This window comes from Triturus cristatus, chromosome 4_1 (assembly GCF_964204655.1).
Source record: "Triturus cristatus chromosome 4_1, aTriCri1.1, whole genome shotgun sequence".
Taxonomy (NCBI): Eukaryota; Metazoa; Chordata; class Amphibia; order Caudata; family Salamandridae; genus Triturus; species Triturus cristatus.
The window spans coordinates 133,998,204-134,008,203 of record NC_140585.1 but is presented as its reverse complement, the minus strand read 5'-3'; positions in this window follow the sequence as shown (position 1 = coordinate 134,008,203).

Sequence of the window (10,000 nt, the reverse complement as noted above, 5' to 3'; positions counted from 1 at the left end):
CCACGAAGGTTCAGGAAGTGAAGTACATACATTATTGATAATTAATCACTTTTATACAATAGGCATTACAGTGAAGCAAATGCAAGAGGCGTAACAATTGATAGTGTAGATAAGATATACGTGCGTAGCAAAAGTAGGCGTAACTGGGTGTGATTAAAGAACGTCCTCAGATGTGATGTCATAATAGGGTGGTTCCATGAAAGAATTTCGCAATGTCAGCAGAAATACTTGGCAGAAATGCGCGCGCAGCAGCAAGACGTGTGATTGACGTGCAACTAGGGGGTGAAGGGGACTTGACATTTAGCTCTACATGTGGCGACAGAAGTCTGGAGGGTCAAGTCAACCTAATCCCAAATCATATCTAACATCCTATGTTTAAAGAACTATGTTATCCAAAAGAGAGGTCTCTTAGAGTAGAATCTTATTCTATACTGACTATACTGACTGTTAGTGCGTGTACAAGCGTCTAAGTGTCTACACTAGATGCGAGGGTGGAAATCTTCCATAGTAATAGGGCTATGAATTACTTGCATCAAGACAGAGAAGCCGGGCCTTTGCTCGGTAGCTGGAAGAATGTTTACTTAAACTACTAGACAGGAATGCATTGGGCAGGGAACGGAGCAGATAATTTCGAAGGTGAAATACAGTTTTTGGCAGGCAACAGGCTGATGTCAGGCTTCGTGAGCCGCGCAGGGAATGAGACAAGGTTCATGGTCACAGATGCAGGCTCAGACTGGAGCTTTCAGAGGCAGAAGGCAAGAAGAGTTTGATGACAGAATCAGGGCCTACTTGCCTGGACTGTAAAATGGCATAAGTGAACCATATAAAGCCGGTGGCCTTTCATACTTAGGAATGGAATATCCGGCCTATTCATGGCGGATCTGAAAGAGGACATGTTGACGGTGGACGCACATGTGTTTGCGTCTTCATAACTGGAACTGGAGGGAACATACATGTACTTGTGATTCATACATGAAACCGTTGGGGTCCAAGATAGGGGACATAACTGATCAGAAAAATCCATATTTCCACATTCCCTCCTTGTCCCCTACTTGCCCGTTAAGAGATATCAATCTTCATCAATCCATTGATCTGTTCATATAACATCATTTGTTCTTCTTTCTTCTTCCGTGATGAATGAAATCTTGGTGGTGGAATACACGATGTGGCACACAGACCACAGATCGCTGGTCCACATTGTAGACATAGACAGCAACTGAATAGTATGAGAAGGCCAATACCTAGGAAGGATAGGACCTTCCATCCAAAGGTAGATAATACACTCCAAAACCAACCGGACCAAGTCCAGGTGCCTGGATTCTGGTGTATCTGGCTTACAATCTTATGAAGGCGAGTTATGGCTTTATATACAGATGGCGAATTTTCTGGTATGAAAATGCAACAGCTTGATCCGATGACCCTACAAGCTCCGCCCCTATCGGCCAGGATGACGTCAAGGACAAGACGATTTTGAAGCACAACAATCCGCATAGCAGACTGCTCTTCTGTTAAATTGCCTAAGGCGGAAATAGTTTCGTTCACTACTGCTTCAAGGGTTCTAGTTAATCTACGTATCAGCTTACTATTAGTAACGGTACCTATATAGGGAAAGAGACCTTTATTGAAATCTGTGTATTTTTCCCATGCTGTTTCAGTGTAATCGACTATCGGGAGATCTCTCCTTTCTCTATTGTGTACTAAATGAGTATTTCTGTGATAATCAGGAGGAGCTAGAAAAACTGGTGGCAAAAGGAATCCAATGTAGCAAGTACCATCCCAATCTAGAGGCAAACGTACATATGCCGTCTGACCACATATGAAATAGGAATGGCGGGAAGCTCTAAATGTAGACTTGCCTTGATCACTAAATTCTACTACAGTGGTGCATCTACTATGGCCCATATGTATGGAACCATTCTTTCTTACACATAATTCACCTTTTACTGGAAATATTGACATAGCGGGCAAAATTGGAGTAGCTTCGGATTCGACATTTAGGATCATAAGATTAAGCGTAAAATTACCTAATCCATACACTTCATTTTCTAGATCAGTTCCTGTTCTCCTGGGAAGTCCCTCCTTGTTAGGGTAGCAGACTTTAAGTAAAACTAAGTTCAAATTTCCCCATACCCAGTTATCTTGATAAACTGCAGAATTCGAATCTAGGGACTTAATTAAACTAAACCATGCTCCACAGGAGCCGTTGTGTGTGAACGGGTATGGAAAGAGAGGTAGAATTCCTTTATAATTCTGATAGGGAGGGAGTCGGCCACATATCCAACAATTTGTAGCATTGCTAACCTGATGGGAATGATGTAACATACTAATAAACGTGTTATTGCGCAGCGCAAATCTATAAGACAACTCAAGCGGAGGTAATTCACTAAAAGAATGTTCAGCAGTAATATTATAAACATGTCTAGAAATAGGATAATATATGTGCAACAATATACTTGCAGTAATTATTAAAAGACTTAAGAAAAACAAAATTAATAACGTCACTGTGCAATGACTACGCAGTGATTTACAGTACGCCTGTTGTTTCAACATTTTTCGGGTGTGTTCTCTATTCAGGTCTAAGGGATACATGTCAGAGACAATTCAACCGCTTCACCTTGGAGAGGACTTAAACAATCAAATTGCTTGACTGATTAGACCTGAGTTTTAGTTTATATAGTTCGGAATTACTCTTTTCAACAAAAGGAAGTTTTTGAGTCAATGGGTGAAGACACACGAGGTGTGGTATTCACATCCGATGGTAGTCCATGAAATTTCTTGATATGACTTGAATGTATCCAGCCTTTCCTGCCCTCGATCTTCACGGCTGTCCTTGTGGTGAGCAAGACCAGCTGCGGTGACTTCCACCTAGGTTCCAGCTGAGTCTTTCGATCGAAGTTCCTCACTAAGACCAGGTCTCCCGGAACTACGTCATGGGGTTTCACCTCAGTGTTGTCAGGAAAAGCTGCAGCTACCTGTGAACGACAAGATTGTAGTGCAGACATCAAGGAAGCCAAGTAATCTGTCAGCATATTACAGTCAATATCAGTTATTTTGCGTGGTATAGGCGTCCCCCACATATTTGGTGGTCTGCCAAAGATCACCTCATACGGCGATAGCCCTGTTCGAGAGTGTGCTACCATTTTTATGTAAAAGAGTGCAACTGGTAACGCTACTACCCAGTCGACACCTTTCTCTCTGCATATTTTGGACAATCTGATTTTCAGGATCTGATTATGTCTTTCTACGAGACCTGCTGCCTCGGGGTGTCGGACACAGTGGAATTTCCACTGATAGCCTAACAAAAGTGAAACGTGTTTCATTAATTCGGATGAGAATGGCTGAGTAGACAACACGTGGTAAACCGTATCGTGGGAAGAATTCTCGAACCAACTGTTTGGCAGTAGTCGGGGCAGTGTAATCTGAAACCGGGTATGCCTCCGTCCAACGGGAAAGAGCACAGACAACTACGAGAACATATTTGAATCCTCGACATCGTTCCATCTGGATATAATCCATCTGGAGGACTTCAAAAGGGTGATCAGGAGGCTGAAATCCACCCTGTTCTACGGGAACGCTTTTTCCTGGGTTGAACTGACAACAGATCATACAGGAACGAACTTTTTGTTTAGCTGCTGCTCGTAAATGTTTATTGAACCAAATGTGTTGGATGCTGTCTAGCATAGCTTTTTCTCCTAGATGCGCTGGACTATGTACAGTGTTAATTATAACCTGGACCATTGAATCAGGAAGGAACCACACAGACTTTTCCTTCATCATCCATCCTTGATCCGTTTGGATCCCTCCTAATTCAGTCCATTTCTTTATTTCGTCTGGTGCAGCATGTGTCTGTATATCAATTACGTCAAGGGTAGGATCTTTAATCGTCATACAATGTGTTGGCGTCGGGACTATTGTCTTTGTCATGTCGGATGTTTGAGTTTGAGCAGTCTGTTTAGCTGTTCTGTCAGCTAGATCATTGCCTTGAGAAATGATATCAGTAACTTTCGTATGAGCTTTGCATTTCATAATTGATATTGCAGTTGGTAGATGTATTGCCTCTAATAAGGCATGGATGAGGGGTCCGTGCTGAATGTGGGTACCGTGAGAAGTTAAATAACCTCTCTCTCGCCACAACACGCCGAAGTCATGTACAACTCCGAATGCATAACGTGAATCAGTGTATATGTTGACTTTCTTATTTGTGGCTTGAATACAGGCTTGTGTCAGAGCGATGAGCTCTGCGGCTTGAGCTGACAAGGTATTTATGCAATTTGTTTCAATGATTTCAGTGTCTGTTGTGACTGCGTAAGCGGCCACTAACTCTCCTGTACTTGTTCTCATACATGAACCATCTACATACAACGTCAGATCTGGGTCTGACAATGGGACATCCGTCAAGTCTTGTCTGGGTTTCGTCGTAATTGTAATAACTTCAATACAGTCATGAGCTAGTGGGTCTGTTCCGTTTACAGGTAAAAGTGTGGCAGGATTCAATGTGTTACAGCGTCTGATTTCTATATGTGGCTGAAACAATGTTAATTCATACCCTGTAAGTCGCGCTATAGTCAAGTGTTGTGTTTGCGTTCGATTCACGAGAACCTCTACTGCATGTGGTACTTGAACTGTCAATGGATGTCCTAACACTATGGCATCGCTTTGTCTGATTGCTAAAGCTGTTGCTGCCACTGATTTTAGGCATGCAGGCAAAGCCTGAGCTACTGGATCTAATGTACTAGAAAAATAAGCACATGGTTTGTGTGATCCTGCCTGTTCCTGTGTGAGTACTGACAAGGCAGTACCTTCGCGCTCTGTAACAAAGAGTGTAAACTGTTTATTGTAACATGGTGTTGCTAAAACAGGTGCTTGACATAAAGCTTTCTTTAGGCTTTCAAAAGCTTGTGTATGTTCCTGAGTCCAAGGGAGAACAGTCGATGTGGCTGCCTCCTGTGTTGTCAATTGAATAAGTGGTTTTGCTAGAAATGCATACTGAGGGATCCACTGTCTACAATATGAAGTGAGGCCTATGAAAGCCCGCACCTCCTTTTGCGTCTTGGGTATTGGCATGTTAGCTATTAACTGAATGCGGTCGGGTGTAAGCTGCCTTCCCTCCTTGGACAGCGAGTGTCCAAGATAAACAACTCGCTGGACACAGAATTGCAGCTTAGAAGGGGACACCTTGTGCCCCTTTTCGGCTAGAAATTGTAAAACTGTCAGTGATGCTTTCTCACATTCGGGTTCGCTTCTCGCGGTGATCAGCAGATCATCGACATATTGAAGCAGAGCAGTGTTAACTGGCATGTGGATACTGTCGAGTTCTCGTTTCAGTGCTTGGCTATAGATGCTGGGGCTTTCTGTAAATCCTTGAGGTGCGCGTGTGAATTTAAAGCTACGTCCATTTAAACTAAATCCGAACAAATATTGGCTTTCCGGATCTATTGGGGCGCTGAAAAAGGCATTCTTGAGATCAATTACAGTAAAGAATGTTGCTTCGGAATCAATAGCTGTCAGTAATGACGAGATATCTGGGACCACAGGGAATTGTGGCACAATGCACTTGTTCAATTCGCGTAGATCAATAACCAATCGATATACTGGCGGGGCCTTCGGATCTGTTCGTTTAAGAATCGGAATTATCGGTGAATTACATACATTGGAGTCTGTTTCCACAACTACTCCTTGGGCAATGAGCTCGTCAATGATTTGCAGTAAAGCCACTACAGCATCTGGTGGTAACTTGTATTGTCGCATTCGTGGTAGTACCACTCCTGCCTTTAGTGTAACTCGATATGGTGTAATATTCATGCAACCAACATCAGTAGGGCCTTGTGCCCATAGATGTGTAGGTAAAGTCTGCAGTCGAGGATCCATGTCTCTAGACACATAGTGACCTTTAAAATCACGTAAAAACAATCTTACTCCTTCCGGAGAACAACATATTATAGCTCCTAGAGCTTTCAGTGTTTTTATACCTAACAAGTTTTCTGGACATGATTTAGTAAGCAATAAATCTGTAGTTCGGGTCAAAGGTCCTATCGTAAGTGGAAGAGGCTGTGATACTTCATTAACAATAGGTTTTCCTGAAAAACCAAGGGAAATATTCTGTGAGCCTGAGAGGGGTGCCCCTGGAACTTCACTGCGTTTTATGGTTGTTCGACTTGCCCCTGTATCGAGTAAAAATTTTCTGTCTTGGCCTAATAATTCACTATGTACATAAGGTCCTTCTTGGTCTACAGGGACCTCGATAAGGGGTAAGTCAACTTCCCTCTCTAGGCTGGTTCATGCGTATCGTTGATAATCAGGATAGTCGTACTGTGCGGTCTGGTACAGCTGTCGTGTCGTGGTTTGTGTGGCAGCAACAGGCAGCGCTGGTGCAGCTGGCACAAACTGTATAGACTGTGGTGGAGCTGGCATGGACTGTGCATGCTGCGGGGCTCCTTGTTCATTCTGATCCTGTCTAGGTGGCCGTGGTCTTTCTTGTGTTTTACCTGTGGCGATATTACGCTTCAGGACTGGGCAATCGTGTATGTAATGACCTGGCTGTTTACAATAGTTGCATGTCCCTTTTACAGGACCTGCTGAATCACCGGAATGTGTTGTACCCTTTTTATGTCCTTCAGCTGGAACTGTCTGGGAGACTAGCATTTTCATTTTCGTGTCTTTCATGCGTCTTTGTTCATGTTCTTGTTCCTCTCTAATTCTATTGTGATGGTACTGTAACATTTGCAACATTTGTGATGGGGTGTTACCTTGCCAGGTACTCTCGAATTTTAATACTCTATTCTTCACTTGGGGCAAGGAATTTTCAACCAATTTTGTCACAAACAGATGTGGGTATGATTCGCTACTTGCTTTTATGCCACTATTTATACCAAAACATTTTTCAAATCGGGCATAGAAATCACTAGTGTCTTCATCTTGCTTCTGTTTACAGGCTGAAATTGTACCCCAATCTTCCTTTTTCGTAGTTAATAAACGCGGCAGTACCTGTACTAGTAAACCTGGTAGTGCTTTAGTTTTATCCCCAAGTCCTGCTCCTGCAGTTCGGGCCTTTTCTTCTGCTTCTAGTGCTGACCATTCTATCTTTTGGTCTCCCACCTCCCACTCTTTTTCCTTGAGTTTTTCATAAATGCCAGCAGGCATCAATACCTTTAATATTGTCATAATGTCGGGATAGGTATACTCTCCCATGAGTAACATGTCTTTAATTTCTCGGTGGAAACCCGCTGGGTCTTTGTCATGACTGGGTACCACTTTCTTCATTTGTAACAATTCTATTTTCGATATGGGCGTATATACAAATACGCGTTTAAACTCATTGTCCTCGCCTTTTATTGGGAGTACTTCTCGTAAGGGATTCTGTCTGTCCATGTAATACGTGGTTCTTTCCTTGATGGGCAATGAGACATGTTCTGGGCATACAAAAAGAATGTACTGCTTTCTTGATTCTAGTATTTCTTTAATTAATTTAGTACCTGAACCTCTCCATCTATTTGTGAGTAATTCAGTCAATATATCAGGTAAGGGACCAGGATCTGAATGCTGACTCTGATATAGTATAAGGAGTTGTTGAATCATATAAATCCCAGCTAAACGCTGTTCATCTGGGGTGAGATTCAAAAATGTGTGTGCTACTGTATCATCACCATACTTTCCGGGACTGTCAACCCAATGAACGGCTGACCTGGCTAATTCTTGTTCATCCATAGAATCGAGAAAATGATAACCCCTTCGTTCTCGGAGTAATTTGTCAGCGGCTTGGAACGAATGCTCGGGGGACCTTATATTTATTATAGGTGTTTGGAAATTCCTGTTATTATCTGGACATATCGGACGCATCGGGTCAATAAGACATCTAGTACTATTACAAGATCTTCCTCTACCTACATAGGCTATGGTGTCTGACTGTCCTGTGGGCAGTCCTGATCCTTCCTCCTCGCTTTGTTCGAACTGGTCTACCGCTAATCTCTCTTCGTGTAGGCGTTCTATTTCTTTACGGATCTTTCGGCACATGGCTATTATACAATTTTGCTTATCATGTCTCCCTTCTGATATATTCTGGCTCCATCTGGTAAGAATTTGCATTGCTTCCGGGTCTACCCCCGGTCGGTCTTGATTTCTGATCACACAATTTATGAGGAAACGTAACAGTTCCCCCTGTATCTCCACTTTCTGGTATTCCATAGCTCTGTTAATACATTCAGAATCTCGCCCTGTTTGGACAAAATGATAGATATTATCTAGATGCACAGTCATTCCTGGTATCTTCCCTAAATACACCGCGGCTCGTCTGATACGTAATGATGCCATGATCATTTCGTCCTCTTTGCCGGGCACAGGGTCATATCTACAATCTATAAGAAGTTCCTTAAGCGTGCGGGCATTTATGAGTTTGGGGGTACGTGAATATGCTGACTCTTGAAAGGTAAGTTTATTTACTCTGGGTGGCGTAGAAAAAATGTTGGTAGCACCTCCGGTAGCCCCGTCTGGGGTATCGGGTGTGAAAGGATTCGTTGAACGTGATACAGCAACTATAGGTGTGGACACAGCTATAGAAGTAGCTGTAGGAACAGATGTAGAAACAGATGTGCTTGCCGGAACTTGTGTCAGGATTTGTTGCTGTAGAGATACGGATACTGGATCTTGGCGTTGAACCTCCCTGGCAGGCGGTCTATGTGGGGCGGAATTAGCGTACTCGGGAGCTGCGTCATCTAAATATGAGGAAAGAAAAACATCTTCTGCGGTTCTAGGATGCCCCTTAGGATGTATTTTTATTGGAAACAATGGGGGTGGCAAGTCTTTTGGTATTTCCGGAGTAGCCTTAGGTAATCCCTCGGCCAGGAGGGGATACATACCATTCATAAGGGCATTTCTTTGTCTGTCTACTTGTTCTGATTTCACTCGTGTACCTTCCTCAATTAATAGATTTTCTCGGACTTTATTTGAATTCTCTCTATTTTTCTCTTCCTGTCGGAGTGCTTTTTCTGTACGTCTATGAGATTCTTTACGCCATAACTCAACGGCGTCTTTCTGTGACTGTCTGACTTTCCTTTTCCATAACTCTTCCTCTACTTTCATGATGCACTCTGCATCCCAGGTCCCAGCTGCGGGCCACCTCTGACTTTCTGGTAATTCCTTGGTGTAGTCTACCCATAAATCAAGAAATAATATAGCGTCTAAGCCATGTTTATGATACATGAAGTACCCTGGAGTGTCCCTAGGAGGAATAGGAACAGCTTCTTCGAGTACCCCTTTTCTTGTTGTGATCTGTCTTAATTTCGAAAAGAGCGGCATATTGAGAACTGATCTGATACTTGATCTTGAACAAACTTAATACAAATAAACACAATAATGAACAGTCATTCGTACCACAATATGCAGAACGTATTTAAAACATTTAACATTTAACATTTAACTGAACAACGATGATGATGACGATCCAAGGAAAACTTAATCGCTAAACATAATACTCGACATTAACTGAATTAATCTGAATTTATATACTTGATATACTAGATATACTGCTAAACAGTACAGATACACTGCTGAAACAGTGCAGACCGGATTTGTGTACCCAAACCCGTCTTGACCGGCACAACCTATGTGCACGTCAGAACGCCTCCCCAGTAATGGTACTCACCGGGTAGCTCGGAAACGGAAGGCCTCGGAAACTGAACTGAACTTGAACCGGACTGGACTCGACTCGAACACTTCGGAAACTGGACTCGACTCGGGACTTCGGAAACTGGTGGGCCTCTGTATACCTCGGATCTTGCTCTCTCAGCTAGGCTCTGGTCGGGATACTTCGCACTTCTCACCGCCTCGTCTGGGTGTTGATCGCAGCCTCAGTCGCCCCCGCTTGACCGGAGGGAGATACAGGAAATCCTGCTGGTACGCGTTGTTGTCCGTCCAGCTGTGGCAGGAGACCGGGCCTGCAACGCACCGCCGGCGCGTGAGATGAGAAAGTGTCCCTATTCGGGCGCCATTCATGTGGTAAATAATT